Raw genomic sequence first — 14,220 nt, 5'->3', positions numbered from 1 at the left:
GGGGAAGAGAAGAAGAAGAGGAAAAAACAAGACGGTCGAAAGGAAAAGCAGGCAGCGTGCTGCTGCATGTGGCCTATATTCCTTTAGTCATGGCTGGCCTGGCTTTTAACTGGGTACCAGCTCACTCACTCCATCACGGCCTTCTTACAGATGAGTCACGGGCGTAGAAACACGACGGCCATGGGGATTTCACATGCAGTATGAATGAAGACACAACCCTTTTTGAGGGCCTTTTTCTGACTTAACGTGCATGTGTGTTTATGTAGTACGCCCGTGCATGCTAGCACAAGCTTGCTTTGCGAGTGACTGTGTTTGTGTGTGGGCTGCCTGTCTCAATAAGCACCAGAAAGGTGCACACCGCTCTTTGTCCGGTGTGTGTGTGTGTGTGTGTGTTTGGTATGAGAGTCTGTGTGTGATGCATGCATGATGTTTGTGTATGGAGGGGCCCCCATATGCATATTTGATCATGGAATTGAGTATTTGCCCATCTATTTGTGTTTGTGAGTACGTGCATGTGTGTGTGCATGTGTGTGTGCATGTATGATGTGTCTTCGGGTGTACGTGCATGCTTGCAAGGGTGTGTGTTCGTGAAAGAGGGAGAGCGTACGAAAGCTTGGCACAATACTGCCGTAGCACAGCGCCAACGGATGTGATTCTAGATAAAAGCCATCGGGCCGCCTTTCCTCCTCTTCCTGCTGCTTTTCCGGACCGAGGAATAAAATTAAAGGACAATGCCTCCCACTCTCTTTTGTTTTCCTCTCTGCCGCTCTTGTCTCCTTGCCAGGGGCATGGCTGTAAGAGGCTGCAGGAGGCTCAGGATGGTTGCAGAAAGCTGCAGGAGGCTATAGGCAGCGGTAAAAGGAGGCAGGAGGCGACGGGAGGCTATAAAAGCCTGTAGGAGTGTGTATGAGGCTGTAGTAGTGGGGCTGTGTGGGGTGCGCCAGGCGATAGAGCCTCTCTTGGCTGTGGGCCCGGTGGTGCTGGTGAAGTGTCATTACCGGGAGCGTTGCTAATGGATCGGGTACGGCTCCGCCGCTCGCCGCTAATGAGAGGAACTAAAGGCCACGGACATGGGTGATTAACTCCCCCGCTGTCACCACACATGGCCTGGAGGATGCCCCGGGATGGATGTTAGTGAGTGATTGCATGAGAGTGTGATTGTGATTGTGAGTGTGTGTGTGTGTATGTGTGTGTTTCAGGTTGCTGCACCTTTAGGACTGTCACACTCCAGACAGGGTGAGGCGACACATCCCAATTTCCTTGACTCTTGTTACGCTCGCTCTCTCTCGCTCTCGCTCTCTCTTTGTTGTCCCTACTTCTCTCTCTCCCTCATGTCACCCTCTCTACCCCACCTTCTTTCGCCCTCTCTCTCCGTCTCTCCCTCTCTCCATCTCCCGACCTGCTATTGTCTTGAAGGGCCTATCAGATTGGTGAAGTGACCTTCTCCTCTGTGGTGAATAGAACCCATGCATACCAATTTCCTCTGGACCCCTTTGTCTTCATTTCTTCCTCTCTTTAAACTTATTCAGCCCAGTCACCTGTGAGGATTGCATGAAAGCAAATGAAGGGTAGCCGGGCATAATTAGCTATATCAAAATCACTTTGTCAAAAGGAGACTATCCATTTCAAATGTTATATTTCTCTGAGAGCCGCAAACGGAATTTAAATGAGATTTAACAAGAAAATGTGATAAGATAAGGTTTTCTCTGCCCCTGTGACCATTAGTTAACCTATTTAATGTCATAGGCTGAGCAGGACATGTTTCTGCAGTCACTAAAGGCCGCGCCACGTCAGGGGTTGTCAGGACTGGTGAAAAAGGTTGCCATGGTGAACTCCATCAGTTTTGTCCAAATATTTAGGTCTTCCCTGACCATGGTTTAGGGAGAAATTGAGAGCTATTTAAAGTGTTCCTTATTAGCGATAACTGCTGTTTCACATTTGCAATCACACACACACACACACACACACACACACACGCATTATATTTAATCTGAGTTTGCAGCAGATGGTATGTGCGCATTTGATGTGAGGCTCCTTAATGAGGATGTCAGTAAACTTCTTAAAAACTCTACTGTAGGGGCGTCCGGGTAGCGTAGCGGTCTATTCTGTTGCCTACCAACACGGGGATCACTGGTTTGAATCCCCGTGTTACCTCTGGCTTGGTCAGGCGTCCCTACAGACGCAATTGGACATGTCCGCGGGTGGGAAGCTGGATATGGGTATGTGTCCTGGTCGCTGTACTAGCACCTCCTCTGGTCAGTTGGTCGGGGTGCCTGTTCGGGGGGGGGGGGACTGGGGGGAATAGCATGATCCTCCCACGTGCTACGCCCCCCTGGTGAAACTCCTCACTGTCAGGTGAAAAGAAGCGGCTGGCAACTCCACATGTATCGGAGGAGGCATGTGGTAGTCTGCAGCCCTCCCCGGATCGGTAGAGGGAGTGGAGCAGCAACCGGGAAGGCTCGGAAGAGTGGGGTAACTGGCCAGATACAATTGGGGAGAAAAAGGGGGGGGGGCCAAAAAAGAAGAAAAAAAATCAGTATAATGAACTTAACTATGCTGGGGCTATGATAGAATTGAGCCTCGACTCTCATGGGGACTATGCTGTAACACAGCTGGGTTTAGGTTTGGGCCATTGATTACATACATAATTTCAGAGGGACAGTCAGTTGGACCCAATCCCACAATCACTTTTTTAAATCGCCAGAGACCTTCATATTATATATCCAAATTCTACTGCACTGGTTGGTTGGAGCATAGTGCAGTATGTACTGCCTAAACAGATGTTCAGCTGCAGTTTATGGACAACTACTATGTATTTATCCATCCATCCATCCATCCGTCTATCCATCCACCCATCCTTATCTATCTTTATCCATCCATCAGTCCATCCATCTATCTATCATCTTCATCTCTATCCATCCATCCATCTGCCACCTTACTTTCATCCATCATTTCTTTCATTTACTCACTCACTCACTTTCGGTGAGCATGGTATTTTGTTGCATTGTCTGGAGGAGGATAACAGTTGGTCCAGGGACCAGCCCCTGGCCACTCAGCGCAGGCTATTAATAGGTCAGCAGCCTTCGGGATGGGCTCTGATGACTATTGATCTCAGCCGCAGGACCTCAGATGGATGAAAAATACTGGAGCTGCACATGGGCAGCGGTGACTACTGTACCACTTCACCATAAATATCCCCCACGACTGGATCCATAGACTTCAGAACAACCTGCCCCGAGGAGCTCAGTCGGGCAAAATGAATATCTTTCTCATTATTACACCTTTAAAAACGACTGAATGAATTTACAGTTTGCGAGTGTTTTTACCTGTCCTCATTGCGCCGACTGGTTTAAAAAGCCTGCCCTGTTTTAAATTGATGCCGGGACATTTTTATTGTTTATCTCGGTCTTCCATTCATTGTAAATCAGCGGTGAAGCACTTTAAAACTCTGTTTTGAAAGGTGGAAAACCAATAAAGCTTACTGGTTACTAAAATAGGGCTGAATAATATAAAAACACAAGGTGCAATTCATCAACATGGGAGTTTCAAGTCTCAGAACTGCTCCCGTTAATTGTTTTCCACAATTTACCGATTTGGGGGAATAACAAACAGTTCATTTTGGAATTTGCAGGTCACAGTTCACAGGCTTAAGTGGATAAATTCATCATTGCTCAGTTCATCGGACCGTTTTTATTCAGCCAACTCGCTGTCAGCCATTTCCATCGCAGCCATTAACTCTCAGGGTCTGACGTGAAATGTGGGTTTTTTACAATGTCCTTGATGGATTAAAGGCCACGAAAAGTCATTCAAAACACATTTTAGAAAAACAAAGTATAGGGGCGCCTGGGTAGTGTAGTGGTCTACTCCATTACCTACTAACACAGGGATCGCCGGTTCGACTCCCCGTGTTATATCGGCTTGGTCGGGCGTCCCTACAGACACAATTGGCCGTGTCTACGGGTGGGAAGCCGGATGTGGGTATGTGTCTTGGTTACTGCACTAAGCGCCTCCTCTGGTCTGCCAGGGTGCCTGTTCGGGGAGGAGGGGGAACTGGGGGGGGGATAGCGTGATCCTCCCTCGCGCTACGTCTCCCTGGCGAAATTCCTCACTGTCAGGTGAAAAGAAGCGGCTGGCGACTCCACATGTGTCGGAGGAGGCATGTGGTAGTCTGCAGCCCTCACCGGGTTGGCAGAGGGGGTGGAGCAGCGACCGGGATGGCTCAGAAGAGTGGGGTAATTGGCCAAGTACAATTGGGGAGAAAAAGGGAGGGGAAAAAAAAGAGTAATAAAGTATACACGGTTGTCAATCTGCAAAAGACACTGTCTCTTTTAAAGCATCAAAAGTTAACTTTGGAGAGATACGAGATTTCCATTAAACAGTTGCAATTTGCTCTAAATGGGGCAGTCGTAGCCTCGAGGTTAGATAAGTGTGGTTTGTGACTGGCTGAGAATAACTGGCTGGGGGTAGTGGATGAGAAATTCACTCGCATCACTCCAGTAGCACCGTCAAGGTGCTCTTGAGCAAGTGACGGCTACTGATTCATACACTGGCCACTGGCTACTCATTTACAATGTTGGCTAGCGTTAGCATAAGACTGCGGTGGTACGGGATGTCTCTCAAATGTGAGGTGTGTAAATGTTGCAGTGTCAAGCAGACTTAATAAATATACACTAGTTTAACTCGAGACTCGCAGAATTGTGTGATATTCTCGAGATACACCGAAGCAGCTGCGTGGTATACTGTAGAGTCAGGCATGGCACATACATCTACTACTTAGGAGAAGCCCAAGAAGAAGAAAAAAAAAACCCATCACTGAGGATAGCATTTCACACTAATCTGTCTTTTTGGGACATAGGAGCTGTCAGTCACCTGTGTCGCCATGACAACAGAGAGCCGGGTTCTACATCTCATGACAGGGATAGGATGGAGAGCGCAGATGGAAGGTCACCTCTTGTCATGTCAAACATTGTCTCACACACGCAAGACACATGCACACATATACGTGAACACCGCTCCAAATGTAGGCATGTGAACAGCACACACGTGTGCGCGCACACACACACACACACACACACACACACACACACACACACACACACACACACACACACACACACACACATCATTAGAAAAACAATATGCATCCAATAATATAGAAACATAAATCAGCACGCCATGGATGTTGTGTGTTTGTGTGTGTGTGTTTGTGTATCTGCATGGCCCTGTGCATAGTGAGTCTGAGGTTCTTCAATATTCTGTAATCTAGATTGGTTTCAAAAAGAAAGAAAAGCAAAAAAAAAAAAAAAAAAATCCCGTAACAAACTTTGCTGGTTGAGTGGGTCAGTTGTTCAGAAGGATGCTACGTTTTCTGGTGAGGGACAGGAATTCTTGGCAGGGGCCCTCACAAGGCCCCGTGCCAAGTCTTGGTTATGAGGGGAGGTTTATCCTCAACACTACTCTTTAAACAGGCCAAGCCTTGCGTGCCGATTCACATTCTCAGCACGGCATTCTCGGAAAGCTATGGTCACCGCTGTCGCTTCTTGGGCGGACGGGAACATTTGGTTCTTTCCTTGGGGTAGAAGAAAAAAAGAAAAAGAAAAGCCAAAGCCACACAGACACACAGACACACAGACACACACACACACACACACACACACACACACAGACACAAACACAGACACACACACCCAGCCACAGAGCGTTCTGAAACAGCCAAGATTATTCTGAGGTGTGGCCTTTCCTTGAGGCAGCCAAAGGCTGACATGGTGTCAGTTGTTGACTTTGGAGACCTCGCATATGGCAGGTGCTCCTCACCTGCAACAGCAAGTCACGTGACCCCATGTGGCTGACCAGAACACTACTGCCCCCCACCTGCACGCACTCAAAGAATGTTCTCCAGGAATATTTGCTGCCGGGTCCAGTTTACTCCAGTGATGCTTCTCCAGCCTGCTTCATAAGGCGTCTTCTCAGTAGGCTTGCTAAGCAGGCCACGTGACGGGCTCCCTCACACTACGCTTACCGCCGGCCCTAAAGGAAACACGCCCCAACCCCCCGAGATGATCAGCCCTGGCACGCCGTATATGGAGCTCACCCACCGAAGAGCTGCACCAGACAGCACGCTGCCTCAGGACAAGCTAAGCAGGCAATAGAAGAGGGGAGAGTGGGAGAGAGAGAGAGAGAGAGAGATTCAAAATGGAGAGTAAACTAGAAGAGGAAAGAGAGAAAGAGAGAGGGAGTGAGCACCTTAACCCACTTTTGTCGATAATGCACCCCATCAAACATCAGAAGCCATCATCATAGATTAGCCTGTCTCTAATCTTAGCTGTTAGCACAGCTGGGGCAGATTAGGGAGGGGGGAATTCCTGACAGGGGCCAACATGGCGTCACAGTTGCTGACAGCTCACCTGAAAACACATGGAAAACTGTACAATACGGCACTGTTTCAATCATACATATGCATGCAAACACACACACACACACACACACACACACACACGAGATCAAACATAGTCCCAGAGCAAAGCTGCCTGCTCGCTTGCCCCAGGGGCAGCAGGGCTAGGGCAGGAAGTCAGACTTCAGAACTGTGTGACACCGCTAAGTCAACTTGATCCTGATGCAGGGGGGAGTTCCTGGTTCTGGGGGCAGTGTGTGTGTGTGTGTGTGTGTGTGTGTGTGTGTGTGTGTGTGTGTGTGTGTGTGTGTGTGTGTGTGTGTGTGTGTGTGTGTGCGCGCGCTAAATGTAGCCGGGACGAGAAGTGGGAAGACTGAGATGATATTGAGATGATATTTGATTTATAAGGCGATAAAGAAAGTGAGTATTGTGAGAGTCAAACAAAGAGAGTATGTGTGAGAAAGACAGGGAAAGAGAGAAGGGAAGAAAGTGAGAAAGACACACTTGCGTGCGCGCGCACACACACAAACACACACACACACACACACACACACACACACACACACACACAGACGATACTGGGAGTAAGCGTAAGAGAGAGTGACAGAAAGAGAGAGGGGGAGAACAGAGAGCCTTGTCATACTGTTAAAACTATCAGGAAATCTGTTTAATGTGGAAGATCGAGGCGGAAATATGCACTCTTAATATCTGGCAGTGCATGCGTACAGTGAAAAGCAAATGATACGGGCGCTCCGTGGCACGGCACATGTGGTGACAGCCTCACAAGATTGAGTTTCTCGAAAGGAAGTGTAAAATCCATCTCTTACTCAATGTGCACTTTGTTTCACACTTAATGCACCGGGCTCCTAAAGACGGGGCTCTCCTGGACTCGTGTTATTTGGTTGTCCTGGCCAGCGCCGACGCTGCAATGGCCACCTGGTGTTTGCGCAAATTGTGCTTTTCTGTCCCAACTGGCAACTGCAGATGTCGACTTCTAAGATGGTTTGCGTCGTTGAAAGGTTACGAAAGAACGTGGACGTCAGCAAAGATGGTGGCTGCACAATGGTCCATTGCAAACAAACATCAGAAGACTACCTGTGCTCCCTGAGCTACAGAGCCCATTTTTCACCATATAGTGTAAGTGTAAGTGCCATGTTGCACAAACTGCCCTACACGGTGAATGGAACCTTACTTTTTTGATCTTTTGAGATACTTTATTTATCTATTGATGCTCGTGGGGAAATTACGCTCTGCATTTGACCCATCCTAGCTGTGTAGCTAGTAGCAGTGGGCAGCCGCCGTGCAGCACCCGGGGTCCAACTCTGGTTCATCTTGCCATGCCTTGCTCAAGGGCACAGACAGAAGTATTAACCCTAACCTGCATGCCTTTTTTTGATGGTGGGGGAAACCGGAGCACCCGGCGAAAACCCAGCGCAGACACGGGGAGAACATGCCAACTCCACACAGGGGCGACCTGTAATCAACCCCAAGATTGGACAACCCCGGGGTTCGAACCCAGGACCTTCTTGCTGTGAGGCGACAGCGCTAACCACTGCACCGCCGTGCTGCCCTAGCCTAATCTCAGAAATGTTAGGAACATACTCTACCCACTAACAGAAAACTATACAAAACTACAAGCCTTGTCTTGACAGAGACACCATTTGCTATTCGTACCACCCTGAGTTTATGTCTGAGTATGGGTGTTGTGTTGTGGTTTTGTGTGTTTCTGTGTGTGCCATGCACAATTTTAGGAGCTTGCATGCAATCAAAATTCAAATAGTTGGTACATTCGTGTGTGTGTGTGTGTGTGTGTGTGTGTGTGTGTGTGCGCACACGAGTGAGAAACTGGTCCAGCTCAGCCTTAGCTGCAGTGTAGCGTGGCATTGAGTACTCACACTTCCTGTAGTGCCCAGGGACAGATGGTTCATCTGCTGGGTGAGAGGGCCCATCATGCTGGCAGGCTGCATGGACATGGTGTGGTCCATGGCTGGCGTGATCACTGCACCCTGGAGGAAAGGAGGGAGAGGGAATAGAGCGAACAAGGCGAGGGGGGGGGGTGTTCAGAGAGAGCGGGAGGGGTTGATGGGGGGGGGGGAGGGAAGTGGTGAGGAGGGAAGACGGATTAGTCAAATTGATAAACGTTGCCAATGAAGAGACAGGGAGAAAGAAATGGAAAGAGAGAGAGAGAGAAAGAAGTGCAAGTGAGGACAAGGCAGCCAGAGAGACAAAACATGGCACGTGAACAAAGTGACATTTTCAGCATCAATCCACACACTTGTTTATCGGCAGTAAAAGCAGTCAATATCCACTACTGATGGATCAACAACGTGGGCTGGCACCATTCACGGATCACCGGGAGCAGATGCCCGTCTCTCCTTCTCACACACACGCTCTCTCTCTCTCTCTCTCTCTCCCTCGTTCTTCTCCTCGCTCATCTATCCCTCCCAGTACTACGCGCTGCATGGTTTCCCTAACGCTTGGATCAGAACGCTAGAAGCTTCTTTTTCACGGTGCGGTGGAACATGAGGGAGAGCGATGAAACCATCCCTTGTCACGACGGCTCCTCCGTCTCCCCAGTACTGAAGCCTCGGGAGGAGCGCACTCAAAAACGCAGCCTTTTACGCCGCTAGACAGCCCTGTGTTCTTGTTTTGTGTGTGTGTTCGTTTGCGTGCCGTTGTGTGTATGTACGGGCACGTATGTGTGACCATATTTGCCGAGAGGCAGTGCTGATTTGTATGTGTGCAAACTTGTGCATGAGCGTGCACGTGAAAGATACCAGTGACGGTGTGTTTTTGTGCGTGTAGGGGTTGTACAAGCTTTGTGTGTGCAACAGTGTACGCTTGCGTGTTTACATTTTTGGGTTGTGTTGTGAGATAGCTGCTAACAGTATGAACCGGAGCTTTCCATAAGCGCCGGCCGCCGGCTAAACAGCTGGCTACATGTTTTGTTCTAATACGATTATTCTATCCTAAGACGGGTCCAATTAACAAGTCGCAATTCGCTATGCATGTACATTTACGACCGCCGGCATCCACCTCAACACAATGTGAGCATGATGACGGAGGAACAACCCCATCCGTCTGCATCACACCCGCCCCCGCATGCTCTGGATGAATGTGTGTGTGTTTGTGTGTGTGTGTGTGTGTGTGTGTGTGTGTATGTGTGTGTATGTGTGTGTGTGTGCACACTCAGCTGAGAGGTTGTCTCCTGCTGTGTAGAGAGTCATCTTCAGGATTTGACAAATATTAGCAAATAATTGATGACAAATCACGTGAAGAACCATACTGACTGCCCAGACAGCCGACATCCTCATTAGACGGCCTCCTTGGCAAAACATCGGTGGCGGCAATTTGAGGATTGCACAGTAGGCATTAAAAAGCCCGCTGAAAGTGCTGCATTTTTCATACGCGTCCCCACAGACGACCAGAAGCTGAGCTGATGGAGTAGAGTCGCATGACCTGAGTCAAGTGATTCACATGTTTTGCTACCTTACAGTTGTTTTTGACATGGGTTTATTTTAGAAACAATCTCATTTAAAACCAATACATAGGGCTAGTTAAGACACGGGATTAAAAACGCGTTCCCCCTTAAAATAACCGTGTTTGGGGGCATCAGGATGGCGTGGCGGTCTATTCCGTTTCCTACCAACACGGGGATCGCCAGTTTGAACTCCCGTGTTACCGCCGGCTTGGTCGGGCGTCCCTACAGACAGAATTGGCCGTGTCTGCAGGTGGGAAGCCGGATGTGGGTATATGTCCTGGTCGCTGCATTAAGCACCTCCTCTGGTCGGCTGGGGGTGCCTATACGGGGGGGGTGGGGGGACTGGGGGGAATAGTGTGACCCTGGTGAAACTCCTCACTGTCAGCTGATAAGAAGCGGCTGGTGACTCCACATGTATCGGAGGAGGCATGTGGTAGTCTGCAGCCCTCCCCGGATCGGCAGAGGTGGTGGGGCAGTGACCGAGATGGCTCGGAAGAGTGGGGTAATTGGCCGCATACAACTGGGGAGAAAAAGGGGGGGAACCCCCCCCCAAAAAAAAAACCTCGTTTATTTTCATTGAATAAGAGTGCATTTATGTTTCTAGTGAATCAACATATTACCCATTATTGTGACATGTCTTGATAAACCTTACTGTGAAGGTGTCAATAAAAAAGAAAAAGGTCTGATGATTCTTAATCACAAAAGTTCTGCTCTGTCAGGAAGAGGCGGGGTTTAAAATATTAATAGCTATTTACAGACTGTGTGGGCTAAAATGCACAAGAAGCCTAATTCTAATTTACAGAAATTCACAACATGTTTACAATCGGGGAGGCAAACTCGTTAAAAATATGCAATAAAATAATGCAAAAGATGCAATCAGTGTATATGATGGAATAGGGGCATTAGAGTGTGCCTAAGGCCACCAAATTTGGCCTTTTATGGCCAAAATTCTTCTACGGGGGGGGGGGTTATGCCCCCAGAGTCCTACTTTTTCACGCTGGCTGGCTACTCCATATCCTTGTGGAAAGCCCTGGTGAACCCGTGTGTGCACGTGCAAGTGTGTGTGTGTGTGTGTGTGTGTGTGTGTGTGTGTGTGTGTGTGTGTGTGTGTGTGTGTGTGTGTGTGTGTGATGACTATTGGAGAACAAACTGTGCAGACAGATGGTCAGAATTGCTTGGATTGTCTTGTCCCTGCAATCCCAACACAGGCAGCAAACTCCCTCTCTCTCCTTCTTATCTCGCCCTCTTTCATTCTCCCCCGAGTCTCCGTCAAACCCCCCCCCCCCCCCCCCCCCCCCCGCAAACCTCACCCAATCCTCCTGGAGTCGCGGCATGAATTCAGCAGAACTGGAGGAAGGCTGGAGTGTTGGGCAGCAATAGGAAAGCGGAGGGACAGCAAGGGAGAAGGAAGAGACAGGAGGTGAAAAAGGAAGAGATAGAGGACAGATCTGGGAGCAGCAGGACGGATTATTGAGGAGGGACTGGTGGAGGTCATGAGGAGAAGAAGTGAGTGGCAGAGAGAAAAGGGAGAGAGCAGAAATACGGAGAGGGGGAAACAGAATCAGAGAGGGACAGGCGGGTGAGAAAGCGAGGGAGTCACAAAGAAAAAGAGACGAAAGCGAGGAGTTCAAAGGGCGGGGCGACGAGAAGGAGAGAGGAGAGGGAGAGAGAAGGAGCAGGCGGCAGAAGCTGTGGGGTACCTGTAGCCGGTTCAGCCCCTGACAATGCTTTTATAATGGGAAAGGGAGAGCAACGGAAAGGCTTAATTCACAGACGCGTCAGGGGGAGTTAAGCCGATTTGTGATTTCGATTATCTGTGTTTGTGAGACTGAGTGTCTGTGAGAGAGGGGGGTTTAGCGTGTGCGTGCGCATATATCTGTCCATGTGTGTGTGTGTGTGTGTGTCCACAGACTGAGTAAAAGGGAAAGTAAATGAGAAAGAAACTGAGACAAATAGATGTATGGTTTTGATTTGTCCTTTGTGCACAGCGGTGTGCACGTGTGTCTGAGAGAGAGAGAGAGCGAGCGAGAGAGAGCGAGAGCGAGAGAGAGACAGAGACAGAGGGAGCGAGAGAGAGAGACAGAGAGAGAGAGAGAGCGAGCGAGAGAGCGAGAGAGAGAGAGAGACAGAGACAGAGGGAGTGAGAGAGAGAGACAGAGAGAGAGACAGAGAGAGAGAGAGAGAGAGCGAGAGAGACAGAGAGAGAGAGAGAGACAGAGACAGAGGGAGTGAGAGAGAGAGACAGAGAGAGAGACAGAGACAGAGGGAGCGAGAGAGAGAGACAGAGAGAGAGACAGAGAGAGAGAGAGAGAGAGCGAGAGAGACAGAGAGAGAGACAGAGAGAGAGAGAGAGAGAGCGAGAGAGACAGAGAGAGAGAGAGAGAGAGCGAGAGAGACAGAGAGAGAGACAGAGAGAGAGACAGAGACAGAGGGAGCGAGAGAGAGAGACAGAGAGAGAGAGAGAGCGAGCGAGAGAGCGAGAGCGAGAGAGAGAGAGAGAGACAGAGACAGAGGGAGCGAGAGAGAGAGACAGAGAGAGAGAGAGAGCGAGAGCGAGAGAGAGCGAGAGCGAGAGAGAGAGAGAGAGAGAGAGACAGAGACAGAGGGAGAGAGAGAGGGTGAAAGATAACAGATACTGCACTCAAAAGTATGAGATGGTGTTTACAGATCTGCTCAATGAATGTACATGTGAGACCGAGTGGTGCATGTGTATGTGTGTGTGTGTGTGTGTGTGTGTGTGTGTGTGTGTGTGTGTGTGTGTGTGTGTGTGTGTGTGTGTGTGTGTGTGCGCGTGGGTGCAAGTAAAGAGCCCGTCTTGCTAAAGATGACATTGATCCTGCAGTAGACAGGATACAGATGATATCGGCCCCCTGCTTCTTAACGGTGTGGATACACACAACAGTGTGAGCCCGCGGCACACGACCGATCTCCCCAAGAGGAACGAGAACCCCGTCTTCTCAAGTCACCGTCCAACTCTGTTGCTGAGGATTCGTTTTGCCCTGCTGCGAGCTATACACTTCCAACATCATCACTCATCCATGTGATGTTGCTTCGAAACGTTGCTCATGTATGGACGGACGCCTGTTGGCCGTAATGCACCCCAGCCAGGGGTAAAGCTGCCGGAGGGCAACACATGTAAAAACGCTGTTAGCATACAAAAAAAGCACAACACACTCACCCTGTGCCACGCATTTATGTTGAACGGGTGCACACACGTCTTCACAACACGCACGAAAACAGCCGAATACGACATTCAAGAAGACTTGAATGCCTACGGCACACTGCAAACGTGGCCGCACTCTTGTGATAAGCCAAAACATTACGACCACTCACAGGTGACCCGAATAACACCGATCATCTCCGAACAAGGGCACAAGTTAAGGTCTGGGTAGATTTGATGGTAAGCGAACACCCAGGTCTTATAGTCAGCGTGTTGGATGCAGGAGTGAAGACCTGAGCAACAACTGACAAGAGCCAAATAGTTATGGACGACTGAGTCAGAGCATCTCTGAAAGGGCAAGGCTTGTGGGGCGCTCCCGGTCAGCAGAGGTGAGTACCTACTGACGGCGGTCCGAGGAGGGACAAACCACAAACCGGCGACTGGGTGTTGGGCGCCCAAGGCTGATCGATGCACGAGGGCAATGAAGGCTATCCCGTCTGGTCCGAACTGAAGGAAGGTGTACTGTGGCACAAGCCCCAGCACATTTTTGTGATGGTTACGGGAGGAATCTGTGACAACACACAATGCATCGCCCCCTGCTGCGTATGGGGCTGCGTAGCCGCAGACCGGTCAGAGTGCCCATGATGACCCCTGTACACTGTCGAAAGCGCCTACAGTGGGCACGCGAGCACCAGAAGTGGACCTTGGAGCAGTGGAAGAAGGTCCCCTGGTCTGATGAGTCCCGTATTCTTTCAGATCATGTGGATGGCCATGTACGTTTGCCCCATTTGCCCGGGGAAGTGACGGCACCATGGTGCACTGTGGGAAGTCGTCAAGCCGGTGGAGGGAGTGTGATGCTCTGGGCAGTGTTCTGCTAGGGTCCGGCCATTCATGTGGATGTGAATCTGACACGTGCCACCTACCTAAACATCGTTGCACACCAGGTACACCCCTCCTTTTGCAACGGTATTCCCTGGTGACAGTGGCCTCTCTCAGCAGGATAAGGTGACCTGCCACACCCAACACATTGATCAGGAATGGTTGGAGGAACATGATGAAGTGTTCAAGGTGTTGCCCTGGCCTCCAAATTCCCCAGATCTCAATCCAGTTGACCGTCTGTGGGATGTGCTGGAGCGACAAGTCCGATCCATGGCGGCTCCACTTCGCAACTTACTTGGCAGGTCAGCA

General features: G+C 49.8%; 1 pseudogene; it reads right to left on the bottom strand.

Moving 5' to 3' along the window:
- The window catches only part of LOC130128399 (RNA-binding motif, single-stranded-interacting protein 3-like), a 219,471-nt pseudogene that overhangs the window by 3,813 nt on the left and 201,438 nt on the right, over nucleotides 1-14,220 (bottom strand).

This window comes from Lampris incognitus, chromosome 18, assembly GCF_029633865.1.
Source record: "Lampris incognitus isolate fLamInc1 chromosome 18, fLamInc1.hap2, whole genome shotgun sequence".
Taxonomy (NCBI): domain Eukaryota; kingdom Metazoa; phylum Chordata; class Actinopteri; order Lampriformes; family Lampridae; genus Lampris; species Lampris incognitus.
The sequence above is the reverse complement of the archived record's forward strand: the minus strand, read 5'-3'. Positions and strand labels throughout refer to the sequence as shown.